We start from the raw sequence: 13345 nt of genomic DNA, 5'->3' as shown, positions 1-13345 counted from the left end.
GGGGAAAAACCTTACAGTTGCGGAATTTGTTCCAAAAAATTTGCACGCAGTGATGAGAAAAAAAGACATGAAAAAATACACTTTAAAATCAAAAGATCAAAAAATTAAATTTAGAATATTGTTCATATTTTCTACGTTATACCTAAAAATAAATCTTTATTATTTCAGTAGTTTTCCAAGTTAATTTTATGGAGCTGATCTTTAAAATTATCATTTTTGGTACGTTTTTTACATTTTTTCACAGAGACCTCACTTTATGATTCCACAGCGAGTTTTTCCACAAACTAAATGTAAAATTGGTGTAAAACAATATATATGATTCACACAATAGTCCCACATCAAAAGTTTATAATTTGATGCCTCAAGCTTCACATTAGGATCAATGGTTATTCGATTTTAGAAACTTATGCCTCTATTAAAAGTTTTTAAGCTCCAAACGTGCTTAGAAAGAAATTTTTTAATTTATTTGTGGTTTATCATGTTGCCTAGAACCAATAATTTTGTAATATAAAAACGATAAAAAATCAAAGTAATTTTGGATAAAATGACCTTTAAAGTCGTTTATAGTGAATTTCCAAAATGTTCAGACTACAAAACTAAATTACACTAGAAAAATTCTCAATTGAAGATAACAAAATGACTAAATAAAATCCGGAGTCTCAACAAAATAAAGAGAAACATTTGAGATATGAAAAAGTAAAAAAGGGACTGTACTCGAATACTTTTCTAAAAGAGAGGGAGGCTCGCCTTCAAAAAATCAGAATTAATCAGGATAACCCTTATTTCGGACAACAGAAATCAAAGCTTGGCCAGCAAAATTCAAATGGATGTTTGAATTTTAATTTTTTCTTTAATAATCAAAGAATCTGTTATTTAGTATTTAATTAGCAGCAGAGGATAAGATGGAATGGCAATTCACACGCAAGATGGCTATTGATATGCGTTGGAAAAGCCGTGTCCGTTCCCGATGATCATTTCTTCTTCTGCTTGCCAAATCCCCCAGTTTAATAAGGAATTTTTTAGTTCTGGGACCGAGGACTCCCGATGTCTCCACTGCGATCGGGGCAAAGATATGGCGGTGAGATAATGCACTGTATTTCCTGATTTTTAGGTGCGGAGCCCGGTTCTGCGGCTGACGTAAAGATGTTTCCGGCAGAGAAGGTGTCCGTGTAAGTTGCGTCCCAGATGAGCGACTTGCCATTTTCGAAGGGGAAAGTCGTTAGGCCGTCAGGACGTTTACCATCCTCCCGAACCAGGCCGACCGGTTCCAACTGTGATGGGAATGTTTGAATTATAAATAAAAATAAAATAAAAAGATGCAATTTAAACTCGATGGATATAATTTGTGTGTATTAAAAGTCGGCATTTATTCCTAGACCTTTAAAATATTGAAAAATGAATTTGAATAGAATTTCTAGAATTAAAAATATTTTTGAACCAACCACAATAAATAACAATTGGAGAAATGTACTCCAAAAAATTATGTGAATATCCATGAATTGTAGACAATTTAACAATTAAAAACCAATTCTAGTGATTTAAATGCTAAATATATGGACTATGGGTACATTGTAAAAGTTAAGACGGAAAATGTCTTATTAAATAAACGAGGTCTGGAAAACTAAAAATATTAACTTTGCTTAAAATCAATCATTTTGCAGCAAACAGAAAAAAACTTGTTTTTTAATGCTCTAGAACTCAAGAAAAATGTGCGAGCTTTCATATGCGGAGCACAACATAGATTATCTTCCTCAAACAATTGAGTGCAGAAAACCAAGAAAATGAATTGACACAAAATTCACAAATTAAAAATTCGAAATCCTGAAAAATTCTGTCAAGAAATCATTTGAGAACAAAATGAGTTTCAGATCAGGCAACCGAACTCTTATTAAAATAGAAGAATTTGTTAACCAAAGTTCAATGCATTGCTTTTATCGCAAAACAAGCTCAAAACAACAAACAAAACATCAATGAGATGTTAGCAGTTAAATGCCCGTTTTACACCAATCTCATCTGAAGAAGTAAGAATTGCAATCCAGACTGTAAAAACAAAGTTCCTCTGTATAAAAATGAAGATTCTACACTAATTGGTGTATTTATTTTGTCTTAATAATTTGTCGTATTTTGTCCTGAAAGAGAACAATTGTCCGTATAGTTGGAAAAAAGGAAAACTAACATCAAATATAAAGAATTATCAGTCTCTGTTAAAGGATAATGGAGAAATTCATATTTAATTGTTTGTTAAAAGTAATCGAGGAAGCCAGTGACAACTAGTAACACTTTGCTATTTACCTTTTGGTAGCTAAAACTTTTTTACTGACAAGAGTGCCTTTCCTGCCTAAGACCTTAACGTCAAGAACTCAAATTATTCTGATAAACATGACTGAATAACTCACTATACTTTTGAATACATATAATCATAATTTTTTATATAGACGGCCAATACAACATTCTTTGTCTTTTCGTAAAAAGAGACACTCATGGACTTTGACCAACATCCTCTCATTCTCCTTCCTACATTGCTTTCCCATAAAACAAATCACTAACCACATAATATTCCCGTCAATTCTGGTCCTCCTTCTTCCCGCGACTGGATTGAGTATTAATTCTGGCACAATAATATTTTCACAAAGACTGTATGTGTTTCACAAACATCTACAAGTCGCCAAAACACATAACAAGATTAAAATATTCAATCCTCGCCAACTAACTACTCGGGAGTGCACATTTCCAAGACGGAACAGAACAACTGCAAGGGTACCAATCCCATGTGTTCCATCTCTATAACACTAACAATACTAATACTGATGATATTCCCTAACAAATGTTCCAACACGGTGACTGATGACACATCTGTCCACATTATTCATTGACATTAATAGTAGGTTGGTTTTTTTTAATTTTTATAGATTTGCATTTGCACGGCCACTCTATTAAGTCAGGTAAAGAAGTGTATCAAAACTAAATATTTTTGTTTCGCCTAAATGGACCATGCAAATTTCTTCAATCAGACAATGGGTCTGAATTCAAAAATTAAGAAATAACACAACAATGCGTATATTTTAACATCAAACAAATCCAAGAAAAACCCAATAATCTTCGGGCTCAAGAAATTGTCGAAAGATTTAGTCAAACGTTAACTAGAAAGTTGTCAAAAATGATGGAAAACAGTTAAAAAAAGTGGGAAATGCTGTGTGCAGTTATAACATTTGTCCATTCATTTTCTAACAAGAGGCCTTTCGAAAAATATCGAGGAATCAAGTGAATAAATTCAGTAATCCATGGTTATGCACATATCGAATTATGTCTCTTGTGTCCTCGATCGAAGCCAGTACAGCGGCGGCAAAAGCGGAGGCCCGAAAAACCGAAAAATACAAATCCCTCGCGGACAGATTCATTTTTTGAAAGAAACATGGCAAAGTGATCCAATTTGTTGTGTGTAGCAACACACTTGACATTGTAGACTCTACCCCGACGTCCATTCAGAAAATTGGCAAGTCATAGTTTTAAATTTGGTTCCATATTCAACGAGTAAATTTTCTGCGTAATAATTTTTCGGGAGACCGTTTCAAAAGCCTTATGAATATCAATTGAGCATACAATCGTTTTTTCCTGTTTAGGTTTTCTTTCCAACCCTTTTGTAACAAATTGTTTCAGGGACAGTAAATGACTGTCCTTTCTCGAAGCCATGTTGAAAAGCTGCTTCCGGAATAAAATGTCGAATACGGCCAAGAATCAACTTTTCAGGAATTCTCGAGAGGCACATAATAGAGATATTGGCCTGTATGATTCTGGTTCGTTCTTCTCTTAATTTCCTTCCCTCAAGTATCACTTTATTGAAATATTTGTCTGCCCTATCGAGGGAGTTGGGTCCAGGATAGAATGTGGAAAGTTTCGTATCGACGTATTTCTTATAAGCCGACCATTTTGCATTATTTTAATCGTAGTAGGAATCATGATTCTCTCGAGTCATTTGAGAACGGTTTATCCGTAAAATAATTGGATTGTGATCACTCTGTAGGTCATATTTTACCGTCCAAAAAATAATTGGTGCTAATTTCGGGGAAGGTTAATTCTAAGGATGTGGTCGATTCTTTTCCATTATATGGCGTCCTTGTATTTTTCTTTGGACCAAAACAATCACTATGATGGAGAGTATTTATCCCATTGTTTTGAAAATATAAAATTATTATCTGATTTTTATAATTCGTCATCAATTATCGTAACCTAATAAAATCACTTAAACTCTAAACTTTACATCAATGAAACAAATTGATTAAAAGTAGCATCACCAAATTACTTATACACATCTTGACGCTACAACGAAAATTATTTTAGATTTTCGTTAAAAAAATCCACTGTATTTCCAATAATATCAATAAAGTCAAATATAACTTTTAATATACAATCAACATTACAAAATATTAATTAAAATTTTTAGTGAATTAATAAGAATTAAAACATTTGTTAATGTATTATTAAGATTAAATTAGTATTTTAGGCATTCTTGCAGCATTTCGAAGTCTTTTTCCGGCAGCATACTCTTTTCTTTGAAGGAGTCCTCTTTTTGATTTGTTTGAATTTCACAGGTTTTTTGCTCGTCTTGACCTTGGTCTAAACAACGAATTTTATTTTTTTTAAACCTTGGTCTTTTTTTGTCTTGGCTTTACTACTTTTCCTGCTTTCTTAACCCTTTAATAAACATAAATTAAAATTTACATATATCAAAATCTAAATATAAACGATTTTCTAGTATATATTGTCAATCGTATTGTTACTTACGTTAATTAATCGTCATTCTTAATTGGAATTGTACGTCATTTACATTCCACACAAGGTAATTTTAAAAATATCGAATTTTTAAAATATCTATTCAATTTTAAAAATATTTTTCTTTATTTAATTAATTTCTTCAATTAGTATTTTAGTTTTAAAGAATTATTGTTCTTTATTGTAATCTCCACTTTTAATAAAATTCGTGTACGAGATGTAATCAAATTCTCCATTTTCTCCCAACTGTATGTCCTTCAACATTTCTTTTAACTTTTAATAAACAAAATTAATCAACCTCTTTTTCCGAAAAGTTGTCCCCCATATTGGTCAGGATATCCTTTAGACTAGAAAATATTAAATAACTACGACTAGTCTTGATGAATTGTCCCATCTCCTTTTTTGTCAAACATTTTAAAAGAACTAATCAGTTTTTGTTCACTGTCAGTCCCTGAAAGTTGCCAATTCATTTTTACCAGACATTTTTTCCCCAAACATGCTAAGAAACGCCGTCAGATTTATCGGTCCCTTCACTTCATTCAACATTTCCTTGAGTCGTATTTCGTCCGGAGTGAGCCCTTATACATAAAATCAGAATTCACAACCTAATGACTCATAAGTAGTTTTCAAGTCTTCAAGATCAATTTTCCCGTCGTTGTTTTGATCAATGATGGCAAATCCCTGTAAAGGTCAAAGAATGGACCACTTCTTTGAATTCTTGGATTTGTGCTTGAGTAAGTTTTCCAATTTTCCCCGGAGGTTTCAGGCTTGCCTTTTTTTCTGTTCTGGAAGGAGTATTTTTCTGGTTTATAGTCATTTTTTGACCTGCCTTATTACTCATTCGTGGCTTTTCGATGTTGATTATTTCTCTTATTAATGATGAATTTGATTGCTATAGATTTCCTGTATACTTTGAAACGTTAAGTGCTCTTATGACAGAAAACAAATATTCAATTTATATCACGAGAATTGTATTATTTATAAAATTGAATTTCCTTCATCACAGTTTTTAATTGTCGGCATATCCTGGGGTCTATCAACACATATAGAAAATAGCCGAATTTCGATTATTATAATGTTTGGATCTGAACCGGATCTCCAGCATGTACATTGGACTTGTAGAGTCTCTCTACTTTGGCTGGAGAGAGGCGATTAAATCTTGACAGTAAATCTCAATTTGATTTTTGATTTAAAAAATGTCTAATTTTCTGATTAAATAGAGTTAAGATAAAAAATTTTTTTAACTGTTTAAAAAAAGTAAATCCGATCACGACATGATTTCTAAATAAATAAAAAATGTAACAAACTTATGAATATGTATAATATTGCCACAATATTAGTGACAACATAAATAATGAAGAACAGTCGATCCAAAATCAAAGCGGAAAGCCTCCATTCAGAGAGAATTGAGTTAATTCGGTCTTTCGATTCCTTCTTTCCAAAGAGTTCTCTCACGCACTCAGCAATTTGACGAACGTCAGCCTCCACACTGTTCGGCAAAATCCGTTGTCGAACATTTGGTTTATAAATTCTAATATTTTTGGGAATAGTTGTTATATTGTCATTTTCTGTGAGATTACGAAATCCAATAATTCGTCCAAGTTTAAAAATAACCTTCAAATAATCACAAAAATGAACTTTTTTAAGTTTAATCGGCAGAGGATTCACTTTTTCTCCCCTCATATTAAAAGTAACAACAATGGCAGCCAAAAATGTGGACAAGGTTATGAGGACCATGTTGAACACAAAATAACTCCCTACAATAAAATCTTCCCACACAACAAAAACCCAACAGCGGCACGGTCGAGGCAGCTCGCGGAATTGATTCGGAAAGTAGCAAAAGAAGAACAAAAAACGCAACATAAATATTCATTCCTAATCAGTAAAAAATATATAAAAAACCGAGTAACATTTTGGAAGGGGACTCGGCGGGAATCCAAAATATCGAAAGTGTGAGCATCGACAGAAGAATGCAAGGAACGGCCAAGATATAGTGATAAAACCCTCCCTTTCTGCTGAGAACCAAATAAAATGTTATATCAACGAATTTCTCAGAACAGCAAGGATAATTCTTGATGCTTTTTACAGCGTTAGACTCGAGAAGATTCCACGTGTTGCTTTCCACATATTCTGTCAGTTCGAATGCTTCTTTATTATCATAGAAATCCATATCGACGTCCTCGCCTGTGTATGTCCAGGACCCAAACTTGAGTTCGCATTTTTGAGTGTCAAATGGAAAGTAGAAAATATCGATGGGACACGAAGATAGGAGAATTGACTGAGGGATCCACAGGATTCTTCCATCTGCGTATATTGTAGCCAAGGCGTCTCGTTTGTCTTCTAATCTCATATCCGCACTATGTATCAATATATGTGTTGTATACTAATTATAAAGTACAATATCTGGTTTCCAGATGAGGTGAGAATATACGCGAATGACGGAGATGTTGTCGTATTCCGACGGGTTCCATTGGAGGAAATGGTCGTGCCATGACTAAAAATAATAATTTTTGATATTTCGTAACAAATGTGAGCCACACGTTTGTTGTGAGGACTTGCTCTTTTTCGTTCAAATTGAGGATTTGGATTAAAGTAAGTCCAAAATAAATCTTTAATGTGTCTAATGAGCTTTCAACTGGTCGATTCGATTTACCCGATTCGTGATAGCGTTTTAGAATTTGCTTAATCAGCAATTTTTCAGTTGACAATACATTTACTACAAAATATAGTTTAATTAGGAACCATGTTGTAGTTGTGTTAGAAATAATATGAAAAACATTCCAAAATTTAATTTGAAAATTGTTAAAAATCTCTTTTCAGAATGAACAATCACACAAATAAACTTTCATGAAGATCACCTTTATATACTTAACTAATTTAATTAGCAATTCGATAAAATCGATCGAAATGTTCTAATAGTGCCCCATTAATGGATGGTTTTTTATCTAAAAACTTAAATTTATAACATAATTAGACTTTTTAAAATCACAACTTAAAACGAACAAATGGGGTCAAGAGAATATAATTGCAGAAGTCTCACATTTGGATCTGTTTTGACCCCAAAAGTGTCGAGGAACAAATTAAATATTCTACGAATTAACAATATTGTTTTCACTAAATAACTAATTTAAAATAAACTGAATCAATTATTCACCTTTCAATATATAGAAAGGACAACTACATCAACTATTTTATTTCTATCTCAACTAAATTTAAACTTAAATTTGACCTTATTTACTTCTTTCTAGCCTAATATTTCTGAACCCAGCCAAAATCTAAGCACTTTTTGATATCTCAGCTCTCTAACCACGCCAATATATTTCATTTCGTCAATTCCTGTGACTTAATCAGTAAACATGTTACGACAGAAAAAAATGACGATTTATTTCATTAAAACATTTTCTAAAATTAGGACAACCACCCAGGACTTTGTCTTTTATCAAAAATATATCAAAATTAAAAAATAAAATTAAAGAGAATTCAAATTATCCTCAAATCTAAATCCCAATAAGAAAAAAAATAAAACCGCTGAATCAAACTGAAATTTCTCGTCTGCTTTTCATTCGAAATACGACACAAATATGTAATATACTACAATCAACGACAAACATACATCACAGTCCACAAATACTCTCCCATCCTCACCCACAGGCACCTCCAAATTGGATGTACATCGAATTGCCTGAAAGGACATAAAAAACCATCTTTCAACCAACAAAATTTTTTTAAATTTTTTGTCGATTGAAATTCCTGAATTTTTGAACCCGGAAAACAAGGCGATGGCCAACTTGGAAATTTATGGTAAAAATACCAGTTTTTGTGCCTTTTCGACAGACCGACAGGCCACGTGCAAAATGGCAGGCTCAAATCTGACGGAAACACGTCCGACGGTCTCTTCCGTGTTTTTCAAGGCTTCGGTCTTTTTTGACTACACAAAATTAGACCAGGGCACGTGGGTCGCAAAAATCGTGTGTAACGTACAGCCATTTGCAGGATTGTTTATCGTTGGTTATGTTCTTTAAAAATATATTATTCTTATACGGTGATAGATAGGGAGACTCTGCCTGAGCATGAACTAGTGGTGTAGTAGTCGTTGTGGTTGTTGATAAAAGTGATTATTTTAAGTAAACGATCATCAAATGATTTCTTTATGCTTAAATCTGGAGAAGTTAAACATCTTTTTTTGTTAATTTCAAAATTTTGCATTTAGTGAGATGACCACGTGATTACAAAAATTTGAATTTTATTTAAAACTTTTATAATAAATTTAATAAACAAAAAAAATGATTAAATATCATAAATTGCAATTATGATTTTCATTAGATGTATCAACTTTCTGAAAAATTTTTTTCCTTGACTTAAATCGCGAGCATATTTTGGCAAAAATTCTGTCATAAAATTCTAACGAGCGAAGCCATTCTGGCAAAAATTTCCAATCCCTCAAAACCCTCGGCAAAACCCCGGGCTTTTTTTTTGAAAAATGGACACAACCACGACAAAGACCAGCAAAATTAACATCGGCGACAAAACCCCGACAAACACCTTCCACCCACCCAACGACAATACAAAAATAAATCCAGGAAACATGAAAAAACCAAGACAATGTAGACCAAGGGGAACCAACGGTACTTTTCCGTGATCGTCCCAAATCTGTGAGCAGCCATGAGCGGGACCTGAAAATCAAAAAGTGGACTACCCTCCGAAGCAGGGGGACAGGGTACCACACCAATATGCCATTCAAGTTGAAGTACAAATGACAAAAAGCAACCTGAAGAGCAGGAAATCGTGTTTCTGGGTCAATCGCCAACGCAGCGAGAATTGCAGTAAATGTGGTCCCAGATTCGAACCCAGACACATTGGATAAAATCGCTCAATCGAAATAATATTCACTCCAACCAACGGAGTTAAAATAGACGTGAATGCTGAACTACTTTGCAACAGCATGGTGAAGACAACTCCAACTACGATGGCAAAATAGCCCGTCAAGTGTTTGAACACCCCCGGAAAGTCAGAATTGATTATCTAAAAAATCTATCAAAATACTTTTTTGACTCCAAAAACGAGTTTAGAATTGAGCAGAGAATACAAAAGTTTAACAAGAAATACAAGACCCACTGCAATGCACACAAGTGACAGAACTAGGAGAATGGCCCCGATTTGAGAGTCAGTCAGAGTTGAGTAAGCAAAGAGAAAGCCACCTGCTCACTAATAGGGATCTACAACGGAACACAACAGCTATATTTCTCTGTCTTGTTGTCAATCATTCTTTGGCATTTTTTCTTCAAAATGCTCGTTTCGTTGGATTTACTGATTTTTTTCTTGTCGATTTGGACAATCAGATTTTCGAGACTTTTTGTGATTTTTGAAAAAAAGTCAACTTTGGAGACCTTCGTGCAGTTTTTGCAAACCAAAGGCACACACGATTTCCACGAAATGTACTCCAAATACCCAATACCAACAGTCGCAACTAAAAAAACTCACAAAACAAACAAAACTTAACAATTCCTCCAAAGTAAGAAATATTCCGACAGTCAGCAAATTAAAAATGTCGTGAATCACTGCCCCCGCGAACGCACGTGCAAAATCACCGCGGTTTTTGATGTTTCCGAAGGCGACGATGGTGTTGGTGAGGGACGTGCCAATGTTGGCCCCCATGATCACGGGAATGGCCACACTCACGGAAATTACTTAAACACATGAAAAATGACTACTTTTATTTCCCACCATCGTGACGATTATCGAGGACGAAGCAGACGAGCTTTGGACGACGATTGTGATAAGAATTCCAATCACAAGTCCCACGATTGGGTTTTTGAGCAAAGTTATTTTTTCTAGCGAACTTGAAGGTTTCCTCCTCAAAAAATGTCAGACTCGAATTACCTCCGAGTAGTTTTAAGGATGTCCCCATTAGTTTGAGAGAAAATATGAACAAGTACAAGACTGAAAATATAACTACAGTCTTTAGAAATATCCGAATATATGCAAGGATCTTATTTTGGCTACCTTAGACATCAAAAACCAATTGAAGGACCTGATTTTTTTGAATTAGTGGCCAAGGGTGAATCCTCTGTGCCTAGAAAGATTTAATTTGGGAAAATACGTATCTGACAAGTCATGGACATAAATTATATAAATTAGACCGATTTATTAATTTAAAATAAGACACGCTGAATTAAATTCCTAAGTATTTATTTGAGAATAATTTTATTTTTAATAGCATTTAATAAAGCAAATTTAATTTCTAGTTCCTAAAAACTAAATTCATAAAAAATTCATTTGACCTATTTAGATAAAAAGATTCCCAAACTCAGACTGTCCACTGTTTAAAAATGTAAAAAATTAATTTAATGTTTCCATTGTATAGTGGACAAATCGACCCCATCCTGAACCATCTCCCAAAGAGGACTACACAATAAGACCCCCCGTACCTCATTTCCCTCAGTTTATTGACCTTCTCGACCACCAAATCGACAGTATACTCCACCTGTGCTAATGTAGTAAACCTGCCTATTCCAAACCTACCAAACACTCCCCACCAACTACCGAATCGACGAATGAGCCAACTCCTCAGACGTAGCCAAGGCTCTCAGGACATAGGACGGCTCGAGAGTACTCGACGTGCAGGCACTGCCACTACACAACCACCACTCCTAACCTCCCAGAGGAGACCGAAACATTCTTTATGGCCATCAACAGACTCTCCCCTTCCACACAACTGAAAGATATGTTCACACACCCTGCAATACACCCACACAACACACCCGGATATGAACGATCGGGGTCTCCATTTCTCTCCAGTTTGTCCAATCGAGAAAACAGTCCATCAACCAACACATTTCTGAGCATACTGACGTGTTTGTAGTCATACTAGAATAGACAACACACACCACCTCCATCTCCTCCCCCGCGACCTTGGCAGCCTCCCCCAGTCCGACCACCAGACTGACCGGCAATGTCCCACTACGGAAACCCCGTTCCTGTCCTCCTCCACTCATTTGGGGGGTCAGTCGCACTCTTTGAGCCCTATTCACAAAAAGTGCCCCAATCCCTTCCATATATCAACACAATACCCTTAGGACCGTATATTTTGTGCCCACTGATAGACAGAAGGTCAATCTTGTCCTTTCTGACATCAACAGGCACCTTCCCGACCGTCTGGGCTGCATCGCAGTGAAAGAACACTTTATTCCGTCGACACAACTCCCCTGCCAATGACAACCAACCCAAACCAATGTCCCCGATAGGCTGAACTACTCCTATTTCATTATGTACCCCCATTATCGACACCAAACACGTGTCGGGGGTGATCTCCGACTCCAATAACTACAATTCTCTACTTTCCGTGGAATACCTTCAGGTCGACGATCCCCTTCGTGTTGACGGGGAGGTAGGTGACCCTGAAACCCTCACTTTCCAGAATCCTGCAGCAATCGAGGACACATTTGTGTTCCTGGGTTGTTTAGTTTTGTTTTTTACGATTTGTGATGTGATTATGTGTTTCCGTTTTTTTCCGTAGAAATGGGCGATTCCTTTGAGGGACAAATTGTTGGATTCCGTGGCCCCCGATGTGAATATTATTTCTTGGGGATTTGCATTTATTAGACTCGCCACTTGCTCTCTGGCTCGGTCCACGGCGTGTTCGGACTCCCAGCCGTAGAAATGTGTCCGTGAGTGAGCGTTGCCAACACAGTGAGTCATGTATGGCAACATGGCGTCCAAAACACGTGGGTCCATTGGGGTCGTGGCTTGGTAGTCCATATAGATTGGTCGGAGTATTGGAGGGGCGGTTGTGGATAGGGATTTGATGATTGTTGATATTATTCGACGGGAATTCAGCATGTGAGAGCTTTGTAATCACCGAACAACAAGTATTTGTTTTATTTATTTAATTAGCTAAACCACGGTAAAAACCGAATGAATATTTTATTTAATAACATTTTTAAATTAATAATTTTTTAATAGATAATAATATTCAAGAAAAATCGCAAGAGTGTGGAATTGGTGAGGAGGCAAATGCACTCTTGAAAACGACTTTGTCCTCTGAGGGCCAACGTTCACTGTACGAATGGGCAGACAGATTATTTGAATAAAAAACAATTTTTTGTTAAAATATCAAGTTTAGTTATTTGATAGTTTAGGTATAGTGTTACTAATTTGGTCATTCCAATCTCTGTCTCCTGTTCCCGCTCTGGGACATATTGGCTCTGGGAGTGTCGGCATCGCTAGTATCGACACACAATGTATCAGCGGTGTCTTTTCCGACGCTATTGGTTTGTATTCTGTGTTCATATTTTGGTAGGTTGCTCTGAGAACGACAGACTGTATGTATGATTTAATTTTATCCACTAACTTCAGTTTTTGGCAATATTTCGGGTAGAATTTAGTTGTAATTGCATCCTACGTCAAAACAATTGGTACAATTTGTACTTTGGCACTATGTAACAGTCCGATCTCACTTGCAAGTAAGTCGTATTTGTGGAGTTTTTCCACTTCCACCTTCTGCAAGTTGTCTTGCGACGTAATTCTACTTCAATGATTGTTATCATGTTTTCTTTTTGTCATAGACAAAAATGTT

The 13345-nt window shown here is 35.3% G+C and overlaps 1 pseudogene; it reads right to left on the bottom strand.

Annotated features, from left to right (window-relative positions):
• Nucleotides 1–1019: 1019 nt before the first annotated feature.
• Nucleotides 1020–12528, bottom strand: LOC115231867 (annotated as a pseudogene).
• Nucleotides 12529–13345: the final 817 nt, after the last annotated feature.

Source organism: Octopus sinensis, unplaced genomic scaffold (assembly GCF_006345805.1).
Source record: "Octopus sinensis unplaced genomic scaffold, ASM634580v1 Contig18913, whole genome shotgun sequence".
NCBI lineage: Eukaryota > Metazoa > Mollusca > Cephalopoda > Octopoda > Octopodidae > Octopus > Octopus sinensis.
This window is presented reverse-complemented; position numbering and strand designations above follow the sequence as displayed.